The 8,425-nt window shown below is 29.6% G+C and overlaps 1 long non-coding RNA gene across 2 annotated transcripts; it reads left to right on the top strand.

Moving 5' to 3' along the window:
• Positions 1-1,529: 1,529 nt before the first annotated feature.
• LOC107463959 (uncharacterized) lies at positions 1,530-4,415 on the top strand. Of its 2 annotated transcripts, XR_001586979.3 has the most exons (4): positions 1,530-1,677; positions 1,769-1,822; positions 1,899-2,056; positions 4,197-4,415. It is a non-coding gene; the product is annotated as an uncharacterized LOC107463959 (long non-coding RNA). The 2 variants fall into 2 exon arrangements; XR_008002333.1 differs by lacking the exon at positions 4,197-4,415 and having other exon boundaries at positions 1,899-2,281.
• Positions 4,416-8,425: the final 4,010 nt, after the last annotated feature.

Below are 8,425 nucleotides of genomic sequence, written 5' to 3'. Positions count from 1 at the left end.
AATGGTCGGTTTCTGAAGTTTAAAGCTTCAAGTTTCTTCCTCTATCCTTTGTTTATAAAAAAAAATTAAAAAACAAATAAAAACCCTAGTGATAAATAAAGTTATTAATAATCAATAAAGAAGCATCTTTGCTGTTGAAAAAAGCAAAAGAATTGAAACTTAGATATTGTATATTATGGTCGTAATATATTTGTAATGAGAATCTCTCTATCTTTATTAGATGTTGGAATATAATGAATTATCATATATTTATAAAGTTCATAAGTACGTACTAATATGAATCGGCATTGAAAATGGAATTATTGAAATTAGTAATTGGAATATAATCTTCGGATAGAAAAGATCAGAGAAATTAATTAGAAAGAAGAGAAAAATGATTTATGATAAAAGAAAGATATTTTATAATTTACACATTATTTATACGTGTTATCATCTTTTTAAGAAAAAATCTAAGAGTTAACATTTTTATTATAATTTGGCCAACATTTAACTAACAACAGAAAAGTCAATAATCTCATACTATTAGCACATGTAACTTTACACCATTAAAAACACTAATGATAACTAATTAATAGCTACAAATTACAAAATTCACTAACTCTCTAACACTCTTCTATATCTAATATTTGATGAAATGAAACTGATATATATCATCTTAGAATTAAATGCAATATCACTTTATTGGAAGAGGAGTGGTAGGGGCCAACAAGTTTTATGATTTGTAGCTATCAATTAGTCATTATTGGTATTTTTAATAGTATGAGATTTCATCTAATGGTGTTGTAAAGATATCAGACCTAAAGAAGAAGATTAAGGAGAGAAGAGTTGAAGAATAAAGAAGGAGAGAGAGCTAGCAGAGTAATTCTGTTCTTTGTAATTGAAACTGTGAGAATGGTAAAGTTAAATTTCTGATAAGTTCAACAAGAGTACTTATAGCACAGCTGTCACATATTGTGAACCACACGTGCTTAACTGACTGAACTAACAGAAATATAACTAACTGGGTTAACTAAGCTAACTAACTGTGTGAGTGTGAGCTAACTAAGCTAACTGAACTGAGCTAGCTAACTGACTTTTACTCTGTCATCTTACTCTATCATGACCCCTGCTAATAATCAACTTCCCTTCTGGTGTTTTGGACTTGGCAGACTTATTAAGCTCATTAGTTAGCTTGTTGTCATAACTCCTGCTGTTGCTGCGTTTTTCTTTTTCTTTTTTTCCTTCTTTTCCTAGTGATTTTGTAGTATTATGTATGTAAATCCCGCTAAAATCGGTAAATAATTAGTCAATAAATCGAATTTTTAATAGGAAAATTAAAAATGCAAAACTAATATCAAAATAGGATAGAGCTCGTCGAAACGAAAATTTTGATACCAATTTCAAAAAATTTGGCCCAAAATTGAGCCGGATGGGTTAGACTGATTGAACCAGACCCAAAATGGGCTCAAGGCCCAACTGAACCCAATCCATTAAAGAAGCACAGCTTCTTATTTCCCTTCTTCATTATTCACGCTGGGAAACATTTCATAGGGGGAAGAAGAACACAAGCAAAAAACCTAACCCTCACTTTAATTTCAAATTTATGTAACTTTTGATTCGGAGCTCTGATTGACGAACCGTTTGCGACCACGCATTCACCGCGACGAGCTCTACGAAACCCATAGAACAATTTAGTAGGTAACTCATTATTTCTTTCTCAACCAACTTCCCCTAATTTCGAAAATTCATGAATAATTAAGTTAAAAATTGTTCAATTCTTGTGTTCTAGGTTCAAGTTAGCTTCCGGGACTAATGGGTTCAAGCTATTGAGTATATGGATATAGTAAGGATACCCTAACCGTAGCTTAATCTTGTATTTATTATGGAAAAACTGAAATTGGAACATGTATATGTATTAGGTGTAGATTAAGTGGGTATATAAGCATTGGAATTGAATTGGGATTACTTGGAGGTTTGTTGATGACCAAGTCTTGTTTTGGGGCTGTTTGATTGAGCTTGGAGGGACTATAATTTTGAGTTGTGAGGCTGCCTTGGGTGAATTAAGTGATCGGCCAAGGTATGGTTTAAGTTTCGCACGTTTAATATTTACGGTGTTGTGAAAATTTAGGTTAGAGGAACCATAGGATAAGTTGAATTGTTTGTTGTATTTAATGATTAGCCTTGTAATGTTGTTGGAATAGATTTGTTGGTGGATTTATATATTGGAATTATGAGGTGTGAAAGTTATTAATGGTGTGCTCTTATATTTATTTATGATGGATTATGATTGGTGTTTGTTAATAAGGATGTAGAGTTGTGTTGTGGTGGTATTACATATGCTGTAACTAACTATCTAATGATCGGAATTGCATGAGACTAAGTTTGGACTAAACTTGGGAATATAAGGAACTAAATTGAAAAATTTGGGACCTTTTTGTTAAATATACAATTTATGCCAAATTTTTAAAGTAAGGTTGTTAAATCTGTCCTGCAGCAGAAAAGGTCAGACAGAGCAGCAACTTGTTTGTCTTGCTGCGACTTCTACGAGTTGATTTTTGGAGCAAAACCAATTTTGTTATAAAATTTGATTAACTTTCTTTATTTATTTAAAACTTCAGAATTTTAAGAGTTAAGGATTGGGAGTTGTAAATTTTTGAATGTTGATAGTCAAAGCTGAAAAGAAACAGATTTTAGCAAGCTATGCATCAACTTCCAATGCTTCTAACTCCTAGAATTGAATAGCAATTGGATTGAAACTAAGACACACTTGTTTCTGCATTAGTTAGGAGTTCCCAAACCAAATTTGAGCTTAATTGGAGTTTTGTAATAAAAGTTATTCAAATTGAAAGGTACTAAGCTTGTTGGTTTCTAAAACAGATTTTGACTCATTTTTACTTAATTTCCAGGTAATGTAAATTCTTCATTAAAAATTATATTAACTCAGAACCAATTGAGAAAGAAACCTGGATGAGTGAAGTTGAACTACATTAATTTTTAAAGTCATTGGATTTAACTTGGATTTTATATTGAATTTTGAACATCATATGTTGCTGCTGTTTTTCTGATTTTACGCACTGCAGAGCAGTCACGGTTTTTCCTTTATTCACGAGGCTAGAGAAATCAGAAAATTATGATCTTTAGTTTGTTAGAAAGCTTATTTTAGATGAACTCCTGGATATAAAGTTTGTGCAATTCCGAGTTTATTTGCTATATTAGTAACAGAAAAGAAAATAGAGTGTCGAGGATGTCTTAGTGATAGTCATGGGTCCGAGAAGTCAAAGGTTAATTTTCGTGTTATGTGAATGATTTAGTGTTAGAGTTAGGTTGATTTTAAAATTATTCGATATTAAAAAGGTTGAGAAGAGTTTGATAAATAGTTTGGTCAAGACCCGGAAGGTGTAATTGAGATGAATTATAAGGGAATGATGATGAAAAATGTGAAAGGGAGGTTGTTAATAAAAGGAGTTAACATGCCATGGCTTGATGAATGATTAAATAATGATTATGACTATGAAATGGCTTATGAATGATGATATCTGAGATACGAGTTTTCCTGGGTAAAAACCGTGGCTCGCCACCACGTGTTCCAGGTTGATTCTCGATACTCTGTTAACCCTACGTCGTAAGGGTGACCGGGCACATATAAATTCCCGGGTATGGATAACCCCCATTGAGTGATTTATATGATGATTGAATGTGAACTCTATGCATTGACTCTTGGGGATGCGCGACGGGGGATAGTCTAAAGTTTTCGGACTTGTTGGGTTGGCTGGATAACCGACAGATGGGCCCCATCAGCCATAGGACAGACATGCATCATATGCATTTGTTTGTTTTGATTGCTATGCATTTCCTGAGTTTGCCTAATTGATATATATCACCTGCTATCTGTTATACTTGCTATTTGTACTATTTGCTCATTACTTGTGCGTGACCCTGTTTGGTTGCTTGTTTTTGTTGCATTGTGGATGATGGAGAGATGGAAGAAATAGAGAAATGGTTTGGTGTTATATTAGGATTGAAATTGAGTAAGTTAGGTAGATTTAGAATACCTACCCCTATTTATAGCTTCTAATTAGTAATTAAGTTGGATAATTGTATAACGGAGTTCTAGGATTGCCTATGGCATTTTCAAGACCTTATTTATTATGCGCGTGGCACTTTTACCATGCTGAGAACCTCCGGTTCTCATTCCATATTGTATTGTTGTTTTTCAGATGCAGGTCGAGAGGCTCCTCGCTAGGCGTCTGGATCCTGGAAAGCGAAATAGTTCTTGGGTGTATTTTGGTTTCTATTTGTATATATGTATATATATGTGTAGCTTACTCTCCAAGTAACTTATGTACGCTGCTCCTCTTAGAGGTTGAGGGAGAGATAGGAGTTTACTTTGATATTTTGGGGACACTTATGTATGTTTATATGTATATATGTATCCTCCGGCCAGCCTTAGCTTCGCAGGCTGAGTCAGGGGCTAGTTATGCTGTTCCTTGGCTTCTCTTTATCCTTTCGTTTATTGTTTTATCATGTTCCTATTAGGTTTCTTAGCACGCAAGTAATTCAATTTCCCGAGCGTTGCGCTTTTTATTTTGCGATTTTGTTTTACCCGTTTTTCAAGGCTCCTAGTTAAGTATCTATTTTCCTATTATTATTATATATATATATATATATAATTCTATTTTTGGAGGTCGTAATACCTTACTATCTTAGTCTTATGACTTAAGCGTAAGATTTAGTATAGTAGGGTGTTACAATGTATTTTTTTTATTCTTGTTAAGAGAGTAAAATCAGAAGAATAATGAGAATGTAAAATATGAAAAACAAGATGAATAAGAAAAGAAGAAGATGATGATGATAATGATGAAGAAGAAGAAGGAGGATGGAGCATTTTGAGTTCAATGCATTCTGGTTTGAACTTATTTTAAACTGAGTTTGTTTGGAAATCGTCATCATTAAAAAATTTTGGTATATTTTAAATTAACTATTATACATATAAAAAGAAGACAATGATGATGTCAATAATGATAACAATAATGATAATAATGATGAAGGAGGAGGAGGAGGAGAATAAAGAAAAGAAAGGAGGAGATCGAAGAAATTAAAATGAGAAAAGGAGGAGGAGGAGATCGAGGTGGTGGTACGGTGGTGGTGATGACGACGATAACAAAGGAGAAAGATAAGAAAAAAAAGAGGAGGAGGAGGAGGAGGAGGAGATGATGATGATGATGATGATGATGGAGAAAAAAAGGAAGAGGAAGAGGAGTTTTGAGTTATCATTAAGTAATTTCGGTGCATTCTGGATTTGAACTATACATATAAATGTTGGGCCAACCGTGGAGAGCTCTCGACCACCGGAAAGATTTCGGGGAGAAATCAAGTGAGATAACTTAAGATGAGAAGACACCACATCTAACTCAAAACCTTAAGGTGTCAAGTTAATGGGTCTCTCATCTTATAAACTCCTCACTCTTCCTTACTTTCTTTGATGTGTGACTAACTTCAACACTCCTCACACTTGCAACACTAATAATAAAAAGAAGACGACGAATGATAATAATGATGATGGAGGAGGAGGAAGAAAAGGAAAGATGAGATGGAAGAAATTAAAATGAGAAAAGGAAGAAGAGGAAGAGAAAGAGGAAGAGGAGATGGAGGTGATGACATGGTGGTGGTGACAACGACAATAATAAAAGAGAAAGATGAAGAAAAAGGAGAAAAAGAAAGAAGAAGAGGAGAAGAAGAAACAACACAAGCATTAGAGATGGAAAGAATGAAGAAAAAGAAGAAGAATTAATAGACATTATTTTTTTTCGTTTATTTGTTTTATACTATTATTTTACTTTAATTTTGGGATTCACCAAAGATAAAATTCTCAACTATTCGGACATAGAGCTTTAATATTATGCTATGAAATCAGTCATCCCAAAAATTTAAGTTGATAGAAAAAGGTAATATTATTGATTATATCTCTAACACTTTCCCAATTATGTAATGTGCCACATTGTAATAATTTTAAAATGTTAAAAATTTAAATAAAATGTTTAAAATGTTAAAAACAATTTTAAAATTTGACGTAAATGTTAAAGATAAAAACAATATTTTACTCTTTTATTTATACTATATTATTTTTTAAAGCTAAATAAGAAATCTCTACTCTTAAGAAAATTAAAGATAAATAATAAATAAGTTTAATCTAGCATAGCTCTAAATTGTGATACTAATAATTATTGTAGAGAATTGTATTATAGTATACTAATAACATACTCATGAAATTGTAAAGATTGGCAATTCCATATGTGAAATGATACCTCATCCATGAATAACATAAATGTCTTTTGATATTATAATGCTAATTATTAAGCAATTAGCTGTTTTTTTTTCTTTCAATTTTATCTTTACTTTAATGATTTCTCTCTACTTACACCTAGTTGTTTTACATTTTACAAAATTATGTTTTTTTATCAAAATAATATATTTTTCTTTAATTATGTATGTAATTTTAATATCTTTTATTATGTACCAGTGTTGCAATTCAATATTGATTTTAGTTATTCTACACTCTTTGCCCTCGTTTTTGTTCTTGCATAGGTTCTTCTCCCACAAGCTTGCACTCTAAAAAAACTTTAAAATTTAATAGCCTTTCATAAATACTATAATTTATTGTTAGTTGAGTATTTATTTAACTTAACGTTAACTTGTGTGTTTTGGTAAAATTTTACATAAGCATATATAGCTTCGTAAAAATTAACCTTTCATAAATACTAAGTGGTATATACTTTTTCGTAACAGTTCATAAATAAAAACTTTTTACCATTTTTTGGTATTTAAATAACGCTTTATCTGAATAAATAATATATTAATTAAAAAATTGTTATTGTTACTTTTGGTCTCAAATAAGGGTTGTTTTAGAAATTTAAATAATATTAATTATTTCCATCAATATCCGTAGAGAATCGAGGAGAGAGAGTGTGTGTAACTTGAAAGGGAAGATTAATAGAGAAATGTTTAGGGGTGAAAGTTTTTAGACTAAAAAAATAGGAGAATTAATTAATGATGTTAGTTCAAAAGTAAGGCAAAAATAAAGAAAATGCTGTTTGAATAAGTGTATAAAAAGATGATTTCACAAGGGTAATATCGTACAATTCGTTTTAATTATTTATCCGAAATTGTAATTAGCGTTTATAAATTTATGTGTGTAATTATAACTAGGCACTTATTTGAGGCCCAAGTATTAATTCAATTGTTTATAATTACTCTACAAAATTATATATGTAAACTTTTCAATCAATTAATTATGTATAACTTCTAAATATTTAATTTAAAAATAGATTAATAGTTACATTTGTTGTTGAAAAATCACTTATTTTTTAAATTAGTACTCAAATAAAATTTTTAATCATATTAGCTTTTGAAAGATAAAACGTAAGTCAAATTAGTCCTTTCGTTAGTTAGATGATGACGTGTCACGTCAAGTGTCACATGTCACCAGATGATTAGTTGATGTGTCAGGTCAGTGACACCTAACATGCCATGTGTCACTTGACATATAAAAAAGTTATTTATAATTAAAATAGTCCCTGAAAATCTAAATGTAAGTCATTTTAATCCATAAAATTTTAAAAATTAATCAAATTAGTTCTTATATAATTTTTTTATGGTTTTTCATAATATTAAATTTAAAATATTTTTTGATAGTACTAATTTTAAAATTATTTTTAGACCATAATAAACAAAAATCTCTTTACATAAAATAATAAAAATAATTAAATTGTTATAAAATTATTTTGTCATTTGTATTATAAAGTTTTACATTTTTAAATTGTAATTTTTTTATAGTGAAATTTTTTTTATTTAAATGAGTTTATTAAATTATTGTTGATTATATATTTAAAAATTTATTATTTTAAATCTCACTAAATAATATAGTAGTTATTTTAAAATTTAAATCTTTTAAATTATTTAAAAATTATAATTTATATTATTGTTTAATTTATATGATAGAATCCAATAATTTAAAAATCGATTTGTGGATTATAAGACCCAGAACCTTTGAAAAGTCTTTTTATGAGTAAGTCTCAAATCATATAGTTATTTATAGCCTTGATTTCAGAAATTATTTTATTAAAGATAATTAAGGTAATTTTTAATTTATTGGATTTGAGACGAGTTATGATTATTATCCAATTTTATAATTATTGGATTATTTTCTATATTTGAATTATAAGGTTGATAGTTGTGAAATAATAAAGATTTTATATGTTATGGACTAAGCAACTAATATTTTAAATATTAGTACTGCTATTTTGAAAAATAGAGAAATTAAGTATATTATTTCTAATTATTTGATTTGGGCATTTTGTTGAAAATAATTTGTAAAAGTGATGAGTAAATAGTATTTTTCTATATACAAATAGTGTTGGATTTAAATTGGATTTCAATTACTATATTA

The sequence above is a fragment of the Arachis duranensis genome, chromosome 9, assembly GCF_000817695.3.
Source record: "Arachis duranensis cultivar V14167 chromosome 9, aradu.V14167.gnm2.J7QH, whole genome shotgun sequence".
Lineage (NCBI taxonomy): Eukaryota > Viridiplantae > Streptophyta > Magnoliopsida > Fabales > Fabaceae > Arachis > Arachis duranensis.
Note: the sequence above shows the minus strand (reverse complement) of the source record. Positions and strands in the feature narration are given on the sequence as shown.